This window comes from Macrobrachium rosenbergii, chromosome 46 (genome assembly GCF_040412425.1).
Source record: "Macrobrachium rosenbergii isolate ZJJX-2024 chromosome 46, ASM4041242v1, whole genome shotgun sequence".
In the NCBI taxonomy this organism is placed as follows: Eukaryota; Metazoa; Arthropoda; class Malacostraca; order Decapoda; family Palaemonidae; genus Macrobrachium; species Macrobrachium rosenbergii.
The window spans coordinates 46,297,008-46,322,437 of NC_089786.1; the positions used below are offsets into that span (position 1 = coordinate 46,297,008).

Here is a 25,430-nt window from a genome sequence, read left to right on the forward strand (position 1 = left end):
GTCCACATAAAAGAGCGCTTGGGGCTCATGAGTGGGCGAAGGGGTTATGCAGTCAGGGCAATATCTGGGGTAAACTCTGCCACTGGTTTACTAACCCCATGAAGAAACGTAGGTACGTCAGGTTGGACGGTGTTGGGAAATCTTGTAGAGCAGCAACCCGTCCTGGATCAGCAGCGATTCCTTCTTCGGAAAGAGTGAAGCCACAGAAATTCACTCGGGTCTCTGCCACTGTGAACTTGTCTCTGTTGAGAGTGATGCCATGTTTGCGGCAGCGGGTGAGCAGTTCATGGATCCTGTGGTAGTGTGTCAGCAGGTCGTCGTCGAAGATGAGAATGTCATCAACAACCTTGACGCACTTCTTCATGCCCTGGAGTGCCAGGTCACCACGGTAGCAATAAGCATCGCCAGTGGCAGCGAAGCCCATGGGTCCCCGGCAATGCTGGAAGCGTCCGTAAGGCGTAATAAAAGTGGTGAGGTGGCGGTCCTCTTCTGCTAACTCCATCTGCCAGTAGCCGTGTGAAGTGTGCGGTGGTGAAGGAAACTTGGCGGTGGAGTCCTTGGCCCGATCAGCAGTAAGGAGTGTGGGGCGAGAAGGGTGGGCTGGTCGGGAGACTTGTGCATTCAACTTGGTGAGATCCACCGTGATGCGAACTCCCTTGGCCTTTGGGACAACGACTAGAGGGTGGCACCATTCGGATTGCTCGTCTCCTCAAGGTTTAATGATTCCCTGCTGGACCATGGAGGCTAGTTCATTCTTGACAGGTTCCCGGAAAGCGTAGGGGATCTGCCGTGGGGTGTGGATGGCGAATGGGACCTCATCCACCTTGAGGTGAATTTTCATGGGAAGGCCTGCCATCGGCCTTAATGGGGCTCCTTTAAGGTCCTCCTTAGACACGAGCACATCATGGAAGGCTTGTAGGAAGTATTCTCGGGCCTCAGCAGGGGTTGTGTTGGCATGGAGGGGTAACTCCTTACATCGGTTAACATGGGTGACCTGTAGGATGGGCCGTGGAAAGCTTGGCTGGATGATGGCCAACTCCTTGCAGAGTGCATAGGACAGGAGTGGCATCGAACGCCTTCGCGGACTTGAATCGTCGTGGCAAGGCAGGACCGCTTGGCCATTTGATAGGGTGGCCTTAAAGGTGCCATAAAGCTGGTGTCATCTTTGACCCATCTGCCGTGAGGGTCACTGACGTGGCAGGAGGCTGTAGCTCAGTCCTGGGAATGCGAAGAAATTCCAAGTGCTGGGGGCCCATCACTGATATATCAGCTCCTGTGTCAGGCAGCATCATAATCTTGGATGTCCCATCCCTATAGGTGAGATTGAGGGATATGGGCGATGGTGAGGGGCAAGTTGTTGTGGAAAGGGTCTCGACCTTGCGACAGCTGGAAGACTTGTTAGAAGGGGCGTGGCATTGGGCGGGCCACCTTGTAACACTCATCTGCTGTCACCAACACTTGTCATGATGGCCCACTCGGCCGCAGTGTGCATGTGGCCTTGTTGGCAGGACACTTTGGGTCCTGCGTAGTGTCCCACTTGCCACTACAATTTACCATATACACTGTCGGTGGCTGGTCACCTGTCTGCAGATGCCGTACTTCCTTGTGCAGGAAAGGCATGAAGAGTCTCTGTTAGGGGTTGGGTGCGCGGTAGCGCCCTTGCTGCCATGTCTTTTGGTTTTCTTATAAGCAGAAACGGCACACAATTTAGAAGGAGGGGCACGTATGGCATTGGTGGCTGTCCGTGTGGCCTCATAGGAGCGACATTCGTTGACCATGGTGGTCAGTGGAGCTGCAGCATCCAGGGCAATGATTTTCTGGGTGAGCTCCTCGTCCCTGACTCCCATGATGATGATCATCTTCAGCTGAGTCTCTTCGCAAGCAGCAGAATGGCCAGGGCAGACGTCGATTTCCTCTGCTACATGCTTCAGTTGGACGTAGAAATCATTAAAGCTTTCCCCTTCCCTCTGTTTGCAGGAAAGCAGGTCCCTGCGTCATAGGGCTTCATTCCACAGGTTCTTAATATGTTCCTGGAGAACATTCAAGACCTCGTCCACACTCTGATCCGTGTCTGGTGGTATGTTGAGCGTGTGTTCAAGTATCCTTTGTGTCTCCAGGCTAAGGCACATACGAAGTTGTATCAACTGCTTCCTGGTAGGCAATGCCCCTAGGTCCACCATCACGCTGTAGTCATCCCAGCGTCTACGCCATTCCCTAAACACCTGGTATGTAGCGTCAGGACGTAAGGGCGGCGGGGTCTGGGCGATGGCCTTCTGTGGGGGTGGTGGCTGGGTGGGCGTTGGCACTGAGGGTTGTGTAGGAAGTTGTTGCGAGCCAGCTGGTGTTGCTTGCTGTTGGTTCCCGACAAGTTTCTGCCGGCAGTACCTCTCTCTCCTCCTTCTCAACTGACTTCGACTAAGTCTAGGAAAGCCCCGGGATTTCTGAAGATGACTAAATCGCTTTCCACTAAGCGGGCCTTCAAGAAAGTCCATTTGTGGATGGACTCCCGCAAAGCTCAGGAAAGTCTTCTTTCGCCCTTCCCCTTCAAGACTCTCGGGAAAAGCGGCGATGTGGTATGAGACCGGAGAAGACTTAGGCTTACGTCTTCCTTCCTCATCTAAGGGAGACTTCGCCTCTCGTTGATTCGAGTAGGAGGTCTCATCTGTCGACGGCCAAGGTTCCCTGGACTCTTACGGAGATGGACCATCTTTTGAAGGGCCTTTTCAAGACGATTGAAGTTTTCAACTTCCTTGACTGGTGCCTTGGAGCTTTGGACCTTAAGTCTCGGAGTCAGGACTCGATCTCCTTGTCGGACCTTTTGAGCATCTTGTCTTGCATGGACAAGGCGGTCCGAGATGGTTCTGACGAATTGGCCTCGCACTTTGCGACTGGAGTGCTCAAGAAGAGGTCACTCTTCTGCGGTTTTGAAGTCCGTCTCCTTGGCACAGAAAGGAGAACTGTTGTTTGCTCCCCTTTCCAGTCATCTTTTCCCGGCTTCGATGGTAAAGGACATCGCTGCAAGCTTGCAAGAGAAGACCACACAGGACCTGTTGGCTCAGTCATCAAGCGCCCTGCGGTTCCCGTGACCTCGACGACGTCAACCCGTCAGCATTCACCCAAGATGAAGAAGCCCTTTCGTGCCGGATCATCTTCAAAGCCTTCTTCTCGAGGAAAGAACCTCTCGAGAGGAAAAGCCCTTGCTAGAGGTAGGGGCAAGAAGTGATGTGATTCTCCTCCAGATACCGGTGGGTGCCAGGCTTCTTGCGTTTTCGAGGCCTGGAAAGTGAGAGGGGCAGACAGTTGGTCCCTTTCGGTTTTAGAGAAAGGATACAAGATCCCTTTCTTTCTCCCCCTCCCTTAAGCCTTTCGCCCTTGGACCTCTCTCTCCGTCGTGACGGTCCAGAGAAACAAGAGATCCTGTACGACCTGCTGCGGCAAATGCTCGTCAAGAGAGCAGTAGAACAGGTCTTAGACCTGGATTCCCGGGCTTCTACAACAGGCTGTTCCTGGTCCCGAAACAGTCGGGAAGTTGGAGACCTGTGCTGGATGTCAGCAGCCTGAACCGCTTCGTCGTGAAAGAAACTTTCAAGATGGAGACGGCGCAGTCTGTTCTAGGAGCCTTAAGACCAGGGGATTGGATGGTATCCCTCGACCTTCAGGACGCGTATTTCCACGCCCGATACATCCTCAGTCAAGGAAGTTCCTGAGGTTCGTCTTGAGGGGAAAGGTGTATCAATTCAGAGCTCTTTGCTTTGGCCTGTCCACAGCTCCCATGATTTTCACCGTCATCATGAGGAATGTAGCAAGGTGGCTGCATCTGGCAGGCGTACGTGTGTCGCTCTACTTGGACGACTGGCTGATTCGAGCGTCATCGAGGGAGAGGTGTCTGGAGGATCTACAAGCAACTTTGAACCTGACGAAAGAACTCGGCCTGCTGGTCAACTTCGAAAAGTCACACCTGACCCCAACACAGTCCATCGTGTATCTGGGGATTCAGATGGACTCAGTGGCTTTTCGGGCTTTTCCGTCCCCGGAACGTCAACAGCTGTGCTACGGAAAAGTCCTAGCCTTCCTAGGGAAAGAAACATGTTCGGTGAGGGAGTGGATGAGTCTGCTGGGGACCATTTCCTCACTGGAAAAGTTTGTTTCCCTAGGGAGACTACATCTCAGGCCTCTTCAGTTCTTCCTGCAAGACAACTGGGAAGACAAGGAAAATCTCGAGTTGTCTCTCAAACTTTCCCTCGAGGTGAAGGAGCATCTCAGGTGGTGGTTGGATCCCTCGAAGCTTTCAGAAGGCGTGTCTCTCAGCCTTCCGAACCCCGACCTAGTGTTGTTCTCCGACGCGTCAATGTCGGGGTGGGGAGCAACACTGGGGAAGAGAGAAGTGTCAGGCACCTGGAGAGGGGAACAGGTGACCTGGCATATCAATATGAAAGAATTAGGGGGCGATTCTTCTAGCCCTTCGATTCTTTCAAGATCAAGTGTCGGTCGCACAGTCCAGGTAAACGCGGACAATACCACAGCTCTAGCTTACCTGAAAACAGGGGAGGCACTCATTCTCGTTCCCTGTTCGTCCTTGCGAAAGAGATCCTGTTGTGGGCGAGTTCCAGGAACGTTACGATCCTGACGAGGTTTGTAGCAGGCGTTCAGAACGTGAGAGCGGACCTGCTAAGTCGTCGTCATCAACTGCTCCCGACAGAGTGGACTCTGAACCAGGAGGTGTGTCAAAACTGTGGGGTTTATGGGGTCGACCCTTAGTAGACCTGTTTGCAACATCAAAGAACAACAGGCTTCCGCTCTACTGCTCTCCTGTCCTGGATCCAGGAGCAGTATCAATAGACGCCCTTCTTTGGGACTGGTCTCGTCTGGACCTTTACGCTTTCCCTCCCTTCAAGATCCTGGGAGAAGTGGTCAGGAAGTTAGCGTCGTCGCAAGACACAAGGATGACTCTGATCGCTCCGTATTGGCCTTACAAGGAGTGGTTCCCGGAGGTAATGTCGCTTCTGGTAGACTTTCCAAGGGTGTTGCCTCTTCGTCCAGATCTACTCAGACAGCCCCACTTCGAACGATACCATCAAAACCTCTCCGCTCTCGGTCTGACTGCGTTCAGACTATCGAAATGCTGGCGAGAGCGAGAGGTTTTTCGAAGCAGGTGGCAAGAGCGATCGAGAGCCAGGAGAACATCTTCGATCGCGGTTTACCAGTCGAAGTGGGCGTATTTCGACAGTGGTGTAAACGCAGAGGATTTCCTCTTCCTCGACCACTGTGAGCCAGATTGCAGACTTCCTTCTTTTTCTTAGGGAAGTTCCGAAGCTGGCAGTCTCTACTATTAAGGGATATAAGAGTATGTTGTCGGCGGTCTTTCGGCACAGAGGAATAGATATCGCCAACAATACGGACCTGCATGACCTCATTAGGTCGTTCGAGACGACTAAGGTGCATCAGTATTTGGTTCCGTCTTGGAATTTGGACGTAGTTCTTAAGTTCCTGATGCAAAGCCCTTTGAACCCCTTCATGCTGCTTCTTTGAGGGACGTAACAAAGAAGACGTTATTTTTAGTTGCTCTCGCTACTGCAAAGAGAATCAGTGAGATTCATGCAATATCTAAGTCAATTGGTTTTAAAGGAGACGATGCGGTGTGCTCTCTTCAACCGTCGTTTCTTGCCAAGAATGAGAACCCGTCTCACCCCTGGCCCAAGTCCTTTGAATTGAAAGGTTTGGCGGGTATTCTGGGTCAGGAACCAGAAAGATTGCTATGCCCTGTTCGGGCTCTAAAGTTCTACTTGGACAAGACAAAAGAGTCAAGAGGTCTTGCGGATAGGTTATGGTGCTCGGTGAGAAGACCTGACGTCCCCATGTCAAAGAATGCGCTGGCTTTCTTCTTGAGGTCCACCATTCAAGAAGCGCATAAAAGTTGTCAGGAGAGTGACTTCGAACTTTTGAAAGTTAAAGCGCATGAGGTTCGGGCTGTTGCAACGTCAGTAGCCTTTCAAAAGAACATGGCTCTGAACGATATTATGAATGCCACCTATTGGAGAAGTCATTCTGTGTTCGCCTCTCATTACCTAAAGGACGTAAGAACAGTGTATGAGTCTTGCTGTTCATTGGGACCTTACGTTTTGGCTGGTACGATCTTGGGAGAAGGAGGCAGTACCCATCCTATCCTTTAATGTATGGTTAGGAATAGTTTTAAAAATTTTTGGTTGTGTTTTTATGGTTGTGGGTAGACTGTGGGGCAGTCTTCCCTTTCCTTAGTTTTTAACTAGTCACGATGTTTGGTAGGCCAGGTGGTTATTTTTGTCTCTTTGCTTCCTTCTTGAGGGCTATGATCTGGTCACATAGTGGTCACGTCCCCGTTGACAGATCATCTGGAACTCTCCAACCATATAGGTCTCTACCTCGTTGGAAACTCCAGTAAAGCAGACGCAGACTTGGGTGACAGTAATCACGAAGTCAGCTATGCTAAAAGGTAAGGAACCAAGATGTGTAATCATCTACATTGTTTTGTTTCTCAATCCTATGCTGTCTCTGCCCACCTCCAATGGTGCGATTCAGCTATATATATATCTGACAGGTAAGTTTCATGAACAAAATGATATTTTAATGATAAAATAAGGTTTGTTCATACTTACCTGGCAGATATATATTCGTAGTGCCCACCCTCCTCCCCTCAGGAGACAACGGCACTATGAAAATCTGAATAGAAAATGGGAATGGTTCCTGATACCCGCCTCCCAGCGGCGGGAATGGGTACTAACCAACCACCTGACCGGCCACTGCGTGTGCCGCTATAAATTTGAAATTCTGTCGGACATTAAAATATCGGAGAATACAGCTATATATATATCTGCCAGGTAAGTATGAACAAACCTTATTTTATCAGCGATAATAGGACAGACTCTTGAATGCTGGCTACCAAATTAGTTCTTTCTATTTCGCCAAGAAAGGATTGAAAAATGGAGGAGTGGCTTGCAGAGAAGAGGAATTGGGAAGACTGTGTTTTGTTTTCCCCCTTGGAAATTGTCGTCTATGTCGTGGTGTCAATGGTAAGACTGGAGAATCTTTCTCATTGTTGGGAGTAGCTGCCTCCCAATACAGATTTTCTAGTTTGGTAGATGTACTGCCAGGAGGTCGGCTCTTAATTCAGCCAAAGTATTCTTTTTTAATCAGAATTTGATCACCTCTGCAAGAATGCTTTTAACTAGATTCTGGAAGTTATAAGTTTTCGATTGGTGTTGGAGCTCTGCCCAGGTTTGAAACTGTGAAAGCTTTGTATTGAACCGCCCTTCAGGACGATCAGTTCCATTCCCTGTCCGGCGTGTTAGCTTGTTGGTATTTTTCGACAGGAGCATTAGAGATCAGGCTATGGAACTCTCTTGGTTAACCAGATGTGTTAGGTATTCTCAAGAAACGTGAACTATGGTGTTCTTTCACCACTAAAGGTGTGTCTCGGTCCCAGAAGTCAGCTTTGTTGTTAATTCCTTTAGATAGGAAACATCTTTCCCGAGGCAAATAGTATCTGAGATCGCCGACTCTTCAACAGAGGGCAACTCAAGACTTGCTAAACAGTCCACCAAGAAGCCTAAACCGTTGCCTTCAACAGTTGCTTTCGCCCGACAACTACCGACGGGAGAGATCTCAAGGTCGGCCCTTTGATTTGGAAGAGCCCTGCTAAATCGTTTCCCAGATCGAGAGGAGAGGGGTTTTGTTGGATCAAACCCTCCGACAAGAAGTGAGAGCGCCTCCCTTCACTCACCAGTGATTGGAGCCAGACTGTCAGCTTTCTGGACAGTCTGGGAAGAAAGGGGAGTAGCAGAACCTTGGACAGTTTTCTGTATTAAAGGAAGGCTATTCAATTCCATTCTTGAAGGACCCTCCTTTGTCCAGGGAACCAGTGGTCTTAATGGCTTATTCTCTAGACTCAGAGAAATGTTCTGCTCTAGAGAAAGAAGTGTCAGATTTTCTTTCAGAAAGAAGCAATAGAGAAAGTTCTCCCCCTTTCTCCCCAGGATTTTACAATCGTCTCTTTGTGGGTACCAAAGGCGTCAGGAGGCTGGAGGCCAGTTCTAGATGTGAGTGCTTTGAACCTGTTTGTAAAGAAGACAAAGTTTGTGATGGAAACCACTCAATCAATGCTGTCATCCCTTCTTCCAGGAGATTGGATGGTATCCATCGCCCTCCAGGATCTTCGTATTTCCACATCCCAATCCATCCTGCTTGAGGAAGTTCCTTAGCGTTTGTGTTCAAGGGCGAACTTGTTTCAGTTCAGAGCAATGTGCTTGGCTCTCGAATGCCCCCAGGTTTTCACCATAGAGTTTTGTCATCAGTGGCAAAGTGGCTACATCTGTTGGGGATCAGAACAGTTTTTATTTAGACGATTGGCTCCCTGCGTGTATTGAAGACGAAGGAAAAGGTGTGTGAAGGATTTGGAAAAGACTCTTCATCTAACCGAAGAATTGGGACTTTGATAAATTGGCAGAAGTCACATCTGGTGCCATCTCAAGAATTAGTCAATATTTGGGAGTTCAGATGAACTCAGTAGTTTTCAGGCTTCTCTGTCGGTGGAGAGGGTAGAGTCGTGCCTGTTGAAAACAAGTGAGATTTTGTTGAAAAGACCCAGTGCTCGACCCAACGAGTGGATGAGCCTTCTGGAGAAGTTGTCTTCCAAGCTCAGAACCGTTTGTGAGTTTGGGGAGACTACATCTAAGGCCCTTCAGTTCTTTTTAAGAGAAGTCTGGGACAGGAAGAAGAGCCCGGTTTCGTTTGTTTTTCAAATCTCAGAGGAGATAAAGGCAGACCTCAGTTGGTGGAACTCTCCAGAGAAACTTCAGGAAAGAATTTCACTGTTCCCAAAAGAACCCCAACCTCATCTTGTGTGCAGACGCCAGATCTAGGATGGGGAGCCACGTTGGAGCAAGTTGGAAACAGCAGGCCGATGGAAGGGAGAACAACCAGCGGTGGCACATCAATCTGAAGGAATTAAAGGCCATTCATTTAGCCCTTTTTAGAATTTTTCAAGGTGGTAAGGAACCAGGCAGTGATTGTCCAATCAGACAATACAACAACTCTCGCATACATAAAAAAGATAAAGGAGGGACCCCTTCGTTCTCATTTATACCAATATAAAGAGATCTTCTGTTATGGGGAAACGAAACCAAACGACGTTGTTGACAAGGTTCATTCCAGGAAAGCTCAATGTGAGGGCAGACGAGCTAAGCAGGAGCTTTCAAGTACTCTCAACAGAGTGGATCTTAAATCAGAAGTTTGCCTCCAACTGTGGAATCTATGCGTTTAGTCCTCTCATAGATCTGTTTTGCCACCAAGAAGACAACTCAACTGCCTCTTTATTGCTCTCCAGTGCCGGACGAGGGGGCAGTCTTCGTGGATGCAATGCTGATGGACTGGTCAGGTCTGGACCTTGATGCCTTTCCTCCGTTCAAGATGTTGAGAGCAGTTCTAACAAAATGTTGTCCCACAAGGACATGCGCATGACGCTGGTTGCTCCGTTTTGGCCAGCAAGGGAATGGTTCCCGGACTTGATAAGTCTTCGTAGACTTCCCGAGGCTTTTACCACCGAGAGTAGATCTACTCAGACAGCCTCACTTCCGAAGATTTCACGGAGGTCATCTTTCTCTTCAACTTATTGCGTTCAGACTGTCGAACGTTGCCTCAGAGCTAGAGGTTTTCAAGGAAGGTCTCTAGAGCCATCGCTAGAGCTCTCAGACAGTCCTCCACAGCAGTTTATCAAGCTAAGTGGTCAGTCTTCAGAGAGTGGTGTAGGAAGACTGGCACATCATCTTCTAAGACCACTTTAGAAGAGATTCCAGACTTCCTCCTGTATCTGAGTGTGGACAAGGAAGCTGTCTTTGTCGCAACATTCCGATCAAGGGCTACAGAGCAATGCTTTCGACAGTCTTTAGGCATAAGGGCCTAGATATTTCAAATGACAAGGACTTGTCAGATCTTATCAGATTTATTTTTGAAACATCCAAGAATTCCAGAGAGATTGGTTTCCTGGAATTTGGATGTGGTCTTGAAATGGCTTGTGGGCAGTAAGTTTGAGCCATTATCGTCTTGCTCTTTCAGAGACCTTACGAGGAAGACAATCTTCTTGGTAGCTCTGGCTACAGCAAGGAGAGTCAGTGAGTTGCACGCCTAGATAAAGGTGAATTGGGTTTTCTCTGGGTAAGGCAGTCTGTTCTTCATTGTTGAGTTTTTTGGCAAAAGAATGAGACTCCGTCTAAGCCTTGGCCGAGATCCTTTTCGATCCCTGGTCTCTCAGTTTGGTGGGACCAGATGAAGAAGAAAGACTTTTATGCCCAGTAAGAGCATTAAAGTATATTTTGAAAGGACTCAAGCAGTGAGAGGTCCTTCTCTAATCTTTGGTGTTCTGTGAGGATCTGGTAGGCCTCTTTGAAGAATGCTCTTTCCTTCTTTTGAGAGACCTGATTGTAGAAGCTCACAACCAGGTAGAAAGGCGTGCAGCTTCAAATTTCTAAAGTTAAAGCACATGAGGTGAGAGCGGTCTCAACCTTTTGGCATATAGGAGGAATCTTTCCTTAGATTCAATTATTCAAGCTACATTTTGGAAATGTAGGTCAGTGTTTAGCGTCTCATTAGACATACCAGAGATTGAGACAATATATGATGGATGCAGTACGTTGGGACCGTTTGTGGTGACTGGCACGGTGTTGGGTAAGGGAATAAAGGATCTGATCCTTCCTTGTGATGCTTTCTCTTGCTTAAGGAGGTCAGGCGTTGTTGTTTTCTGGGATGTCAAAGCCAGTACATTGTGACTAGGAGTACCCAACAGTCTTACATTTTGGGTAATAGTTTTTTAAGGTATGGTTATTGGTGACACCCCTTGTTCTATGTGTTTTGAGAGTGTACTGCGCCCTGGGCAGGGCATTTATTTGGTTGGTTATCATGCATAGTCCACGGTGAGCCCTTGACTGGCATGTAGCCCTCAGCAGCATTTAACCCTCCGGTCTATATACCTAGTTGGTGCAAGTTGAGGATAGCAGATTAAGAGGCAGTATCCATCAAATCAATTAAACCTCAACAGGTAAGGAAAACCATCATTGTGTTTTTATTTTCACAATTGTCTAGACTTTTTCATATTAGCTGCCATGGCCCACCTCCATCAAGGTGCCAATCAGCTATATATATAATTACCAGGTAAGTTATATGTACAAAAATGTATTTTTTTATAATAAAATGAGGTTTTGTACATACTTACCCCAATAATTATATAATCAAAGCCCACCCTCCTCCCCTCTCATGGTCCAGGTATGGCATAAACATATGAAGAGTTTGGGTTATGGTTCCTCTCACTCAGTACCAGGGCGGTGGGAAGGGGTATCACGTGACCATTCATTAGGGCTGCCGCGATTTTCAATTTTCTGCCGTGACGTCAGAGACTACAGCTATATATATAATTACCAGGTAAGTATGTACAAAACCTCATTTTATTATAAAAATACATATTTTCATATTTTCATGATTAAATGCACTTTTTGTGATAAAACTATTAAAATACTTGGGTATAAGCATCTTTTCCATGGATCTTTTAAAATGTTATGCCTTAATTCACTTTATCCAGTAATATTGTATATATTCGTATATTGCTTTTGTATTATAAATTGCGATCATAACAATCAACATTTTGCTTTGGAAATGTTTACGCGGCGTTTATTTCGCTGTGTTTAATGCAGTTCATAGCCTTTTTTTGCTTCTAGTTAGTGTAAATGTATCTTTGATACTTTATTTATATGGGGCAAGGTTATTTTTCATTATACAAAGTGTTTTTAAGTTGAAATATAGCTAAAATACGTCTCGTTGTGAAATTAATTTAGCTATTATTTTCGTTAGTAGATGACGATGGCTGTTTGGGGGCGTTTGTGTTGTGTAAAATAAATTCAAGATTCCGTTCGCTATTTTCACTTTATTTCATCATAATACAAGCTTTATGTATTTATCGTTTATTGGCATAAAAATAACAGTAATGTGTTCTTTCATGCCCAGTAGTTTTGATTAAAATACTTTCTCTCATTTTAATTACGATCGAGTTTCATCCGTGTTGCCGATGCACGATAATTTACAGTACAGTATAGTCATTAGCAGCTTGAACATTGTTTTCTCAGCTCTACAGCTACAACTTGCAGCTTAAATTTAGCAGTATATTTCCTTGCCGATCTTTTATCCATGCCGAATAAGGGTATAGTGTAAAAATACATCAGTCCTATTCTACTTGACGTCATTTGCGCCATAACGTATGGTAATTGTTTATTACCGTACGATGGTTCAAATACCAGGTAAACAGCTGTTGTTATCCGATTCGGTTATAAGCAAAACAACAGTTTCTTGGTCGGTTGTTTATGGCTGTATGCATTTACGCAAGAGTATAATGTTACTAACAATACTTTTATCATTCTTTTTTACTTTTTAACTTGATGGTTGTTTGCCAGATTGAACCAGTAAAGAGATGGAGGAAAAGTTGTCTATTGTAATTTGGTCTCTCTCATTGCCTGATTACGTTTGCCTGAGGTTGATGAAATTTAAAAATATTTTACAAATAATATTGTGGTATCAGTATTAATTGCTTACCCCATTGCAAAATCGAATTATCGTCAGATGAATTACTGTATCGTAACTCGAGCATTACCTGAATATTTTAATAATTTTATTACAAAAAGTGCATTTAGTCATGAAAATGAGATGAAAATAGAGTATTTTTTTAGTGAATATTTCTCAGTAAAAAATACCACGAATGGACGAATTTTCCGCAAATAATGGGTAGACACGTTCCAAAGAGAAATCCGCGAATACGTGAGTCCGCGAATCATGAGAACGTGAATCTGGGGGGTTTACTGGATTTTGATGTTATTTTCATGACTGAATACATTTTGTTCTGACACGATATACAAACCGTCGGTCCTTTACATTAGGAATTACTTTCAGCGTAGGCTGGAAATGGCCGTTGAACTTTTGAACAAGGTGGTTAGGCAGTTAACTACTATCCGGGAGGCGGGAGTACCGCCTGCTCGGATGTAAACATTCCAATTTGCTTTTGGCCGTCGTAGACTGCGGACGTTGTTCTCTCGCTCTCTGGCTGACTGCTTTGAAGCTTTTCCTGGTGGGAACTTTCCTGTTTTCTTGTTAGGATGAATATTGATAAGCCTTTTAAGCCCTCCTACCCCAGCATATGTGTCCTGGGGGGGAGGCAAGAAATGCAATACTTTCAGATGTAGTGTTGACACGGACCCACACGCCCTCTGCCCCACTTGCTGGGGACGTGTGTGTTCGCGTGCTTCGCCTTGTAACGAGTGTTGTTCCTGGTCTCCTGAGCAGTGGAAGAAGTTTGAGGGGAGGAGACGTTACTGTAGGAAGCCCACCAAGGAATCGTCCGAGGGTAACATGCCCCCGATGACTCCCGTGGTGGCTGATCTGTCGGGATCGTTTCTCCCTCCCAGCAAGCTTCCCCTTCTGGCTGCCTCTCCTTCGGGTGAGGACTCCCCCTCCCCTTCCTCATTCGATTTCATTGGGTGTGGAAGGCCGTAGGGGAGCGGTTACACAGGACATCCTCTCTGGGGCCTCTCCTTGCGAATTTTTTCCCCTGGAGCGAGTAGAGGCTTCCCTTTTTGACCCGACTTTGTCCTCAGGTTTGGGGGTGGAAGTGTCCTTTGTTGGCCAGGTACCCGATCTAACCTCTGCCTGGCACTTGGGTCTGCCTGGCATTCCATCACAGGAGGGTCTGGTGTCACACTTGTCTGGCGCTCCAGTGACAACCCACACAACCACTTCTTCCACCACCATGACTGTCACCATGTCGTCATTTGGCAAGCTGCCTGTGACGGTGGCCTTGCACCTCGACACCCAGGTTTCGGCCGCTCCTGCCACATTCCACTCTGTGCTGCTGCCTCCTGGGTTCCTGGCCCCTCGCACGTGGTGACATCGTCGGTACCTGACATGTCAATGCCTGCTCCTGTTGTTGACCCATGCTCGTTCTTGACCATGGTTCTGGCTCCTTGCTTCCCTGAAACTCGGCCCGGCCGGGCTCCCCATGCGCCACCCGTGCCGCCGACCCTGGCTTCGTCTCTGGACTGTCCTGGCTCCCGCACTGCTGTATCTGCCCTGGTAGCTGCTGGCTCGAGCACCGTCTCCGCTACCTGGTTTGCGCCTGCTTCCATGGCCCCCCTGGTTGCTCCTGTGCCTTCTGCTGCTCCTCCTTGGTTTGGGGACCTGACTATGATCCTGAGGAAGATGGCAAAGAAGAAGTCGAAGAAGAGATGGAGGAAGGTGTCGTCGCCTTCATCTTCGTCTTCGACTTCTTCCTTTTCTCCTTCCGAGGCTCGCCAGCCAAGTAAGAATAAGCCTGCCTCTCCGCCCCCTAGGAAGTCTCGCACCAAAACCTTTAAGGGACTGACTCCTTCCACAGGGAAGGCAGTGGGATCTCTCATTGGCTTTTCCCGATCCACGGATCAGGGAACCGTTGCGTTGACCCCTGGGTCAGTCGTATCGGGAGCCGAGGGCGTGCAAACCATGGTTCGCACTCCCCTCGCTGCGCTGAAGAAGCCTACTACTAAGGCCAGCGGGTCCGTGTCGGACACTCGCTCATGAGTCGCTCCGAGTACCCAGGTCTCTAAGGGGACCCGAGTACCCTAGTCTGGTATGGGAGAAACATCTCTCCTTACGGACTCGGGCGCGGGACGAGAGAAAGAGTCCAGGCATGCAGGTGCCCCGACTCTTCCTGATGGTGCTTCTTCTAGTACCAAGCCAGGTCCCTTGGGTCCAGACACCTGGAGAAGCAGAGAAGAGGTCCCCTGCTCAGTCTTCCCGAGAGGTTCCAGCCTCGAAGACTGCTTCACCCAGGGGAAAGCGCTCTCCTCGACCCGGGCTGCCGTCACCACTGCGGGTTGGTGACCGCTTTCGACCCGCTGCTCCTGTTGGTCCTGCCAGCAAGGCCAGTGGGAGCACCCGACCCTCCTCGCCTGTCCCCTCTACCTCCTGGGTTCCTTCCAGGGGGCGTGAGTCAGACAGGAAGAACTCTGGCGAGTTGTCTCCCCAGAGATCTACCTTGGGGGTGTATGTGCCTGGCTCGGTCCTTGGTTTGGCCCGGTCGTATGCCCGCGTGGTGCAGGAAGGATCATGGGGGTCTGCCAAGGTTCTCCCTCCTGCAGGGAGAGTAGATTGGGAGGACTGCAGCCTGGTAGGACTCGAGGGTCCTCTTCCCAGGACGAGGACACCCAAGAGATACAGAGGGTGTTTGCCGAGATAATTGCGCTGATTCATCAGCACAACAACCTCGTGGAAGGGACCACGGCCTCGGGTGTGGATTGTCTGTCACACCTTGAATCCTACTGTGGACCCAAGAAGGAATCCAAGGCTTCGGTGGGGCTGCTGTGGTCCACGCTTGCTGAGAGGGTACTTGATCGGGTGAATGGTCTTGTGTCTGGGCAGGACAATTCTCTCCGATCGAACCGCTCGGACAAGCTACTTCCCCCTCCTCTGCCTCGACAGAAATGTTTTTATACGTCGCCGGAGAGGTCATTGCCGCTAAGCAGGTTGACCTGGACCTGTTGCGTCTAGATCCAGGTCTCTCGTTGCAGCAAATTACTGCAGAGTAATTCCCTCTCTCAGCAAGAAGCCGCAACCCTGGAAGCCACCGCCATGGCGGCTTTCCAGGCAGTCTCCTGGCTGGATCTGTGGTCCTTCACAGTGCTTCCTCATGCGTTATCACACCCGGGGAGGACTCCGCTTTCGGGAGACTGTGCCAGTCTGGAGGTAGGGCCATCTACCTCGCCCACCAGACGGCAAACCTGTGGGCTAACCTGATCCTGAAGCGAAGGGACGCCATTCTGTCTTGCTTCTCCAGGTCCTTGGGGTCCAAGTCGGCAATGACCCTGTGGAGCAGACCATTGCTGGGGTCTGCCTCTCTCTTCCCTAGAGAGTTGGTGGATGCTGTGGTGGACAAGCGCCGGGCTGATGACAGCGACCGGCTTGTTCACCAGGCAGTGGCCAAGACCTCTGGGTCTTCGTGTTCCACTGCGGCCAGGCCCTTGGGTCAGGCTAGCACTTCCTCAGCCCCTAAGAAGTGTCAGTCTTCAAAGGGGTCCCGTGGAAACACCCAGCCTTCTTCTTCCTCTGGAAAGGGTGGGTCTTCCCGCCCCTTTCAACCTGCTTTCCAATCTGGAAAAGGGGGCAAGGGGAAGAAGAAGGGGAAATGCTAGGGGTCGGTGTTCCCCCCCAAATGCTGCCGAAGGTGGGGAGGGGGTGCCTGTCGAGTCATTGGGCAACATGGCAGTGACATGGAGCCGAGACCTGGATAGTGGATGTCCTTCGGGAGAGGTATTTACTACCCTTCGAGTCTCGGCCTCCCCTCACCTATTCTCCGGTCCGTCTCCGCACATACGTCCAAGGAACTCCGAAGGACTCCGCACTACAGCAAGAAGTGCAAGCCATGCTGAGCAAGGGTGCTGTGGAAGTCATGTCGGAACGGTCTCCAGGCTTTTACAACCATATCTTCCTCGTAGAGAAAGCCACAGGGAGATGGAGACCAATCATAGACCTCTCTCCCTTGAACTGATTCATTTGCCAGACTCAGTTCACGATGGAAACGGCACGATCCGTGCTCGCTTCCATCAGGGAGAACGACTTCATGCTTACGATGGACTTGAAGGATGCGTATTTCCAAATACCCATTCATCCGTCCTCTTGCAAGTACCTCCGCTTTATCCTCGGGGAGATGGTCTTCCAATTCAGGGCACTCTGCTTCCGGCTCTCGACTGCTCCCCAAGTGTTCACGAGATTCTTCTCTCTCGTGTCAGCTTGGGCCCACTTGCGCGGGATACGTCTACTGAGGTATCTCGACGACTGGCTCGTCCTGGCGAGATCCCACTCGCAGTTGCTGCAGGACAAGGAGCGACTCCTTGAGTTTTGCTGCGATGTTGGGATCATGGTGGATCTCAAGAAGTCAGATCTCACCCCCAAGCAGAGGATAAAGTACCTGGGCATGCTGTTAGACATGGTAGCAGCGAAAGTCTTTCCCTCGGACTCTCATATCAGCAGGTTCAGGCAGGCAGCACAGCTGTTCTTGTCTCAACAGGAACAGCCAGCCCAGCAATGGCAAGTCGTCATCGGTCACCTGTTGTCGCTGGAGAAGCTGGTACCTCATGGGCGTCTTCACCTGCGGTCTCTACAATGGAGACTAAAGGAGTTGGTCCCAGTCCTGAGACCCCCAGTGCTTTCTCATCCCTCTTTCCGAGGAGGTGAGAAAGGACCTTTGCTGGTGGATGGACGACATGAACCTCTTGATAGGTGTATCCCTGCATACTCCCCCTCCAGACATGCTGCTGTTCTCAGACACATCAACCAAGGGATGGGGCGCACACCTGGAGGAGTTGCTGACTTCAGGAGTGTGGCACCGAGACAACAAGTAACTTCACATCAACATCCTGGAAGTCAAGGCAGCCTTCCTGGCTCTCCAAGAGTTTTGGGATCGAGTGGTGGGACACTCCATGGTACTGATGAGCAACAATACCATGGTAGTGGCATACGTCAACAAGCAGGGGGGTCTAGTATCCCTCCCGCTCCGCCAGTTGATGATGCAGGTGTACAAGTGGGCCGTGGCTCACTCGATAGAGCTGTCAGCCAGGTACATTCCAGGCAAGAGGAATGTTGTGGCAGACAAGCTCAGCCGGCAGAATCAGGTGATCGGAACCGAATGGTTCCATCACTTGGAAGTCACGGAAAGGCTATTCGACCTGTGGGGGTGTCCAGTCATCGACCCTTTTCGCCACCCGGCACAACAGAAAACTCCAGGTCTTCTGCTCTGTCATGCCAGACCCATGAGCCGCTGTGTAGGATGCGTTCCAGCACCTGTGGGACAACCTTGACGTTTATGCCTTTCCTCTGTTCTGTCTGATTCGCAGAGTGATCAACCAAGCGATGATCACTCTGAATCTCAGAATGATTCTGGTGGCACCCAAATGGACGCAGACTGTTTGGTATCCCAACCTGCTATCTCTCCTCTCCAAGGCACCGAGAGAAATACCTCTTTGGCCCAACCTGCTGTGTCAACCCCACGTGAAGCTGTACCACCAGGCAGTACAGTCCCTGTGTCTTCACGGCTGGAGGTTATCCACCATCTCCTGCGAGCGAGAGGCTTTTCACGTTGCGCAGCAACAGAGATGGCTGGGTACCTCAGATGATCCTCTGCAGTGGTATACCAGGGAAAGTGGTCTGTCTTCTGTGGTTGGTGTCGTCGACTGGGTATCTCTCCGGTCGGAGCTACTGTTCAGCAGGTCGTGGACTTCCTCGTCTTCCTTCGCTGAGAGAAGCTTCTCTCCATTTCGGCTGTGAAAGGCTACCACGCTGCACTCGTTGCAGCTGAAAGGAGTAGACATCTCTTCTTCCTTTGAGATTTCCCTACTGATGAGAAGCTTCGAAAGGTCTTGCCCACCCAGGGACCTCCAGCCCCCTGCATGGGATGTGACTCGTTCTAAGGAGCCTGACTCGTGCACCGTATGAGCCTTTACAAGAGTCATCAGACAGGGATCTGACCCTCAAGACCGTCTTCCTGCTGGCCCTGGCATCAGCGAAGAGAGTTGGCGAACTACACAGACTTTCCTTTGATCTTAAACACTCGAGGGGATGTGGATCGGTTACGATCGATTTCGTCCTGGATTTCGTAGTGAAGATTCAGAATCCTTCGGTCCCTGACGCACGGTTCGAATCCTTCACGTTCCCCTCCCTAGAGGACTTTGTAGGTAATGAACCAGACGAGATGCTACTGTGTCCTGTTAGAGTGCTGCGGCGCTATCTGAAGAGGACTCGACGTCTCTGGCCTGAGTGTCGACGACTCTTCGTTAGTACTGGCTCGACCAAGAAAGAAGAGTCCAAGAACATGATCTCTTTCTGGCTTCGTGAGACAATAAGGAGAGCGTATTCTGCTGCTGGAGAAGACGACAACGGTACACTTCGTCTGAGAGCTCACAAAGTTCGCAGCATTGGTCCGTCCCTCGCATTCTGGAAGAACATGTTGGTTCTGCAGATGCTGAAGGCAGGTGTGTGGTCCCAATAGACCACCTTCACCTCCTTCTACCTCCGGTATGTTGCTCACAAGTCCTTGGGCACTTTTTCCTTGGGTCCTGTGGTGGCTGCTCAACAAGTTGTGTAGCTTACCTGGCTCCTCTAACAGGACAGGTTGCATCTCACCTAAGATGTACAGTTGTGATTGGGAGAATGAAAGTGCAGTGACTGGCCTCTCTTCTCTCTCCCTATCCTGGCTCTCTTCCCATGGGCAGAGAGCGGACATGCTGTTACATGCTGGATCTGGCGGTCAATGCAGGTAAGCACCCAACGGGAGCTTCTCTTTATAGAAGCAACCCTACTCCTTCCCCTTGCAAGGGGGGGGAAGGAGACCATGACAATAAGACAAACCCAGTGCTTGTGATTGCCTTAATGTCATCCGACTCCAAGTCCTTCCTAGCCTACTTTGCATGAACTGGCAATTCCTCTTTCTTGCAAAGGGACCCAGAAGTCTAACAACTGATCCTGCATTTCTTACAACCTGATCATTTTGTCAGAGGCAGTTTTCCCTTCCTCGCTGTATCGACCAAGAAGAGAAGACAAGGTGTGGTGAACTCCAGTCAGTTCAGGAGACTCACTCAGATTCCTCCCTCCAGCCAGTGAGTCTTCCTAATGTAAAGGATTGACGGTTTGTATATCGTGTCAGAACAAATAACAGTTTTTTAAAGTAAATTGTATTTTTCTTAACTATACAAACCTGAGGTCCTTTACATTACATTTTCATGACCACCTCATGCCACCCCTCAATCTGACACCTGGGCTGAAAGGCAAATTGGAATGTTTACATCTGGGGCAGGCGGGACGGGAGTCCCGCCTACTGGATTGTAGTTAACTGCTCAACCACCTAGTTTGAAAGTTCAACGGCCGTTTCCAGCTGCTCTGTAAGTAATTCCTAATGTAAAGTAAGTATAGCTTAGTTTTACCAGACCACTGAGCTGATTAACAGCTCTCCTAGGGCTGGCCCGAAGGATTAGACTTATTTTACGTGGTTAAGAACCAACTGGTTACTTAGCAACGGGACCTACAGCTTATTGTGGAATCCGAACCACATTATAGCGAGAAATGAATTTCTATCACCAGAAATAAATTCCTCTAACTCTTCATCAGCTGGTCAGGGGAATTGAACTCCGGTCCATAGAGTGACAGTCTAAAGCTCAACCGACTCAGCCAAAGAAGGGCTAATTCCTAATGTAAAGGACCTCAGGTTTGTGTATTAGGAAAACTACAATTTATTAAAAAAAAAAAAATTGTTATTTTTGAGTGCTTAGTCAGTTCCAAAACTGTGCTCTGTCAGGTTCCCAACCTGGTGTTTCAGTCCCGAGGGTTTGAGCGCCTGGAGAGGCAAGGAGGAGGTTCCCTTCAGAGGTCCTGCGGGACTTCTGAGGGACCACCTCTCTTTGGAGAGGCAGTGCGTTCTCTTGTTTGACTCTTCCTGGCCCTTGGGGTCGGGAACCGATTTGCATTCCCCATTGTAGTCTCATGTCTTGGAGGCCTTGGGTGTGCGACCTTTTGAGGCAGCACTCTCGATTTCAGTTCTTACAAGTCTGCGTCTAAGACTGGTTCTGTGTCTGTCCTTCCTCAGTTTCTTCGGAAGCTGAGAGGAGCTTACTCCTGATGACTGTTCTTACGAGATTCGTGAGTCTCGCTGAGCGCTCTGACTCCTTGGAATCTTGAGAGCTCAGCAAGCGCTCAGATTCCTTGGGACCGCGAGCGCTTGACTAGCGAGTTGTCGAGTGTCCGGGATTCTGTGGAATCTCGGGCACCCCCAAACTAGTACTGTACTAGGGAGTTCACTCTCCAGTCTGGTTTAGGCACAGGATGGGAGAAGGGTGTTTCGACACTATGTCTTGAGGACAGCGCTATTTCATGGCCAAGATTTCCTGGCTCGGCTTGGCTCAGCCCTGCTTGCTCGCCCAGCCACCAATCACATTTATGTGATCGGATCAGCTCACTTGGCTTGGCCCGCTCGCCCAGCACCTGATCACGTTGCAAGACTGGCTCGGCTCTCTTGGCTTGCTTACCCGGCCCCTGATCTTGTTTATGTAATTGACTCAACTTGCTCCGTTCAGCAAACCGAATGCTGTCGAGGTTCTCCTTCCTTCAGGAAACTCAGCTGAAGTAAACTTTCGCTCCCTTCAGGTTAGCGCTTCGCTGTGGTGTTAGTGCTCTCCTTCCCCCGTGCTGCCGTTATCACCTCTGGTTGATGATCGCTCACGGTCAGCCTTTCCTGCTGGTTCTTCTAGCAGGACTGGTAAGAATGCTTTTCTCCTCTCCTCTTCCCTCAAAACCTTTCGGTTGCTGCCGAGGGATGGGAGTCGGATGGAGAGGAGTCCGACGAGTTTTGTTTCTTTTTGGAGTTTCACTACAAGGATCTACGTTTTGGCTTGGTTCTTGGATCGGCTCGCTGTACATCTGAGTGTCGAAGGTGGTTTTCTGGGTTGTGGTGAGATTATCTGTCCAAGGAGAAGAGATTAGGAGTGTTGCGCTGCAGGAGGACTCGAGGGTCTTCTTCTTAGGGACATGGACACCCTCGATTTTCTTCGCAGAGATCTTCATGCCGATTCAGTAGCACAGTGATCTTGGGGAAAGAACCAGGGCATCCCCTGTGAATAACTTTTTACTGCTCCTTGCAGGGGTTTTGTTGGGGCTGCCAGATGAATGCTTTTTCCCTGGACAAGGAGTTCATTTTGGTTGAGCCACCCAGTCAAGCTCTTTCTCCTTCCTCTTCCTTGACAGAAGCAGCTCTTGCCTCGGAAGGGTCTTTTGCTGACTAGCAGACTTCCCTGGCTCTGGCTCGTCTGGACTCTGGGTCTCTCGCTGTTTCCCTTTGTCGCGAAGGGTGTTCCCTCTCACAACGAGACGGCGAACCTGGAAGACACAGCTATGGCTTCCCCCCAGGCAGTCTCCTGATGAATCTGTGATTCTTTACTTTTTCAAGGCTTTCCCTCCTTGGATGCGATCATTCCTGAAGAGGACTCTTCCTTCTAGAGACTGTTCCATTCTGAGGGTGGGTTCGCCTACCCGGCACCAGACAGCAAACTGTGGGCAATTCTGGTGCAGAGAAGAGGGACACTGTCCTGATTCCGATCTCCAGTCTTGTAAGTCCCGAGTCGTCACTTTCCCTCAGGAACGGACCTTTACTCGGTTCTGCCGCCCTCTTTTGCAGAGAATAAGTAGATACCACAGTAGTCAAGGAACGTGCCAGGGCAACTGCCTTGTCCTCTGGACAAAGGCAGGCTAGCCCTTCCTCAGCCGTTAAGAAGTCTTAGGCTTCAAAGGGTGCTCGCAGAACACCCAGCCTTCCTCATTCTCTTTTTAGAAAGTGTGCATATGTGTCTCTTTCAATCCTCTTTCCAATCAGGAAGAGGGCAGAGGGAGGAGAGGAAGGGAGAACGCCGTTCCGTGTTCTCCTCCTACTGGTGTCGTGATGAAGGAATGACTGATAAGTCATGGACTAAATGACAGCGACATAGCCGGGACCTGGTAGTGGCTATCCTTCAGGAGAAGTATCTGTTTTCCTCCGGGTCTTGGCCATCTTTCATCGAACTTCCATTCCGTCTCCTCTCTCATGTTCTCAGCTTCAGGAGCAGCCAGCCCGGTTAGAGCTAGTTGTCTTTGGTATCCTGTCATAGCTGCAGAAGTTGTCCCTTGAGGGCAACTTTGCCTTCGATTCTCTTCATGGAGAATGGGGGAGATCTGCTTGCAGTTCTTAATCCTTCCTCTCTCGAAGGATGAGGGAGGATTTAGGCTGGTGCTTGATCGACAGGAACCTCTGAACATGCCTGCATATTTTCCTTGCAACATGCTTCTGTTCTCAGATGCTCCGACTGGGGAATAGGCGCATACATGTAAGACTGTTGTCTTCGAGGTGTGCAGCCGAGAGGATAAATATCTTCTTTTCAACATCCTGGAACTCAAGGCAGTTTTCTTGCCCTCTGAGAGTTTCAGGATCAGTTTCTGGAGGTACTCTGTGGTGTTGTTGCCCAACAACACCACTGTAGTGGCATATGCCAACAAACAAGAGGGTTCTAAAGGGTCCACTGAAGATGAACCCAGAGTAGGGTTTGAAAGCTTTTAAAAATTTTACACGAGCCTTAAACAGTTATATTATTGTGGACCCTTTAGAACATTTATGAACTCTGGTGATTAGAGAGCTTTTTTCCCAAACAAGAGGGTCTTGTTTCCCTCCCATTGCTTCGGTTGACTTTGCAGATGCTTGGGTGTACTGTGGTGCACTCTGTAGAGCCGTCAGCCAGATACATTCCAGGCAGAGGGATGTATTGGCTGGCAAGCTCAGCCTCTGGCATCAATTGACAAGGACAAAGAGCTCCCCTCACCCAATTCTTCACAAAAAGTTAAGTATACCTTAGTTTTACCAGACCACTGAGCTGATTAACAGCTCTCCTAGGGCTGGCCCGAAGGATTAGACTTAATTTACGTGGCTAAGAACCAATTGGTTACTTAGCAACGGGACCTACAGCTTATTGTGGAATCCGAACCACATTATAGCGAGAAATGAATTTCTAGAAAGGTTGTTTGACTGGAGAGCTCTGTATCCTCTTTCTGTTTGCCTCCAAGCACAACAGAAGTCTGCAGGTCTTCTTCTCCATCATACCAGTCCCACGGGCTGCTACGGTGATTCATGCTGTCTAATTTGCAAGGAGTTCAGCAAGTGTCGTTCACCCCGAATTTAGACGAATGCTGACCTGCTGGCTCTGCTTCCGAGGCACCGAGAAGAGTTCCTCCCTGATCCAACCTGTGTCAGCAACACGTGAAGCAGTTCCTCAGGCAGTACAATCCCTGCGCCTTTACAACTAGAGACTATCCGGCTTCCCTTGCAAGCATAGGCTTCTCACCGAGCGGCAACGGAGATAGCTGGATATGTCTATCAATCCTCTGCAGCAGTACCCAGGGATTGGAGCTGTCTTCGCTGGTTGGTGTCATTGACGGGACCTTTTCTCTGGTCAGATCCGCTCTTCAGCAGATCTTGGACTTTCTCGTCTTTTTCGCCGAGAGTTGCTTCTCCCGTTCAGTTGTGAAGACTTAGGTCCACATTCGGCCTAGTCTTTCACCTGAAAGTAGCTCTTTTCTCCTCAGTCGAGATTTAGTTATTGATGAGAAGCTTCAATCAGTCTTGCTCACCCAGGGGCCTCAGGCCCTGGGTGGCTTATGACTCGTTTGGGGTTCCTGTCTCATACTCCGCACGCACCCTTGCGAGAGTTGTCAGACAGAGATCCAACTCTCAAGACCATCTCTCGTCTTGCTTCGGCATTGGAGAAGAGGATAGACGATCTTCATGGACCTTTGCTGAGAGTATTCAAGGGATGGGGATCAGTAGCTTGACCCGTCTCGGATGTCATTGCGAGCTCCGAACCTATTGGCACCTGTTGCCAGGTTCGAGTTCTTCATGATCCCCTCCCCCTTGGACTTTGTAGTCGATGATCCAGGATCCCCTCCTCCTTGGACTGTAGTCGATGATCCAGATCAGTCGCTGCTTCGTCCTCTTAGGGTGCTGTGATACTTTCTGAAGAAGACTCGACATCTCTGTGGATGTTGACGACTTTGCGCTAGTATTATTCACCCAAGAAGAAGTGTCCAAGGACACATCTTTCTTTCTGGCCTCAAGAGACGATTGGAAGGGTGTACTCTGCGGCTGACATTGACGACACCTATACACTCTTTCTGAGAGCTCATAGAGTCAATGGCTTGGTCCATCCCTTGCATTCCGGAAGTTTCTGTCGGTCTACCTTGGGATTTTTGCCCAAGAGCCCTTGGAACCCCCCTTCCTTGGACCTGTGGTGGCTGCTCAACAAGTTGTGTTTTCTTACCTTGCTCCTAGAAGAGGACAGGTAGCATCTCGCCTAATGTGTATGGTTCTGGAAGTGAGAGGGATTACAAGAGTGACTGGCCTTTCCTCCTCCTCCTTCCTCGTCCTGCTGCTTCTCTTCCTTCTAGGAGAGAATGGAACTCGAATTGACACTTGCTGGAACTGGCGTCTGATGTGGTAAGCTTACACATCGAGCTCCCATTCTATTTTTTTTTCCTAGAATCTTAGAAGCAATCCTCCTCCTTCCTCTAGCAAGGGGAGGACGGCGACCCTGGCAATAGACAAACCCTTTTCTGGTTTTTGCCTTACTGCCTCTGACTCGTAAGATGCTTCCTAGCCTATTTTCATGTGAGTTACATTTCCTCACTCATTCGAAAAGGCCCAGAAGTCTCACAATTGATCTTGCAGTTCCTATACTCCAATCACTGTGTCAGAGGCATGGTACTCCTCTTCACTCTTTCGACCAGGAGGGGTAGTCCAGGTATGGTGAACTCCAGTCAGTTTAGAGACTCAC

The 25,430-nt window shown here is 49.4% G+C and overlaps 1 protein-coding gene across 1 annotated transcript in view; it reads left to right on the forward strand.

Moving 5' to 3' along the window:
* The window catches only part of LOC136830479 (trafficking protein particle complex subunit 8-like), an 80,042-nt gene that overhangs the window by 382 nt on the left and 54,230 nt on the right, over nucleotides 1-25,430 (forward strand).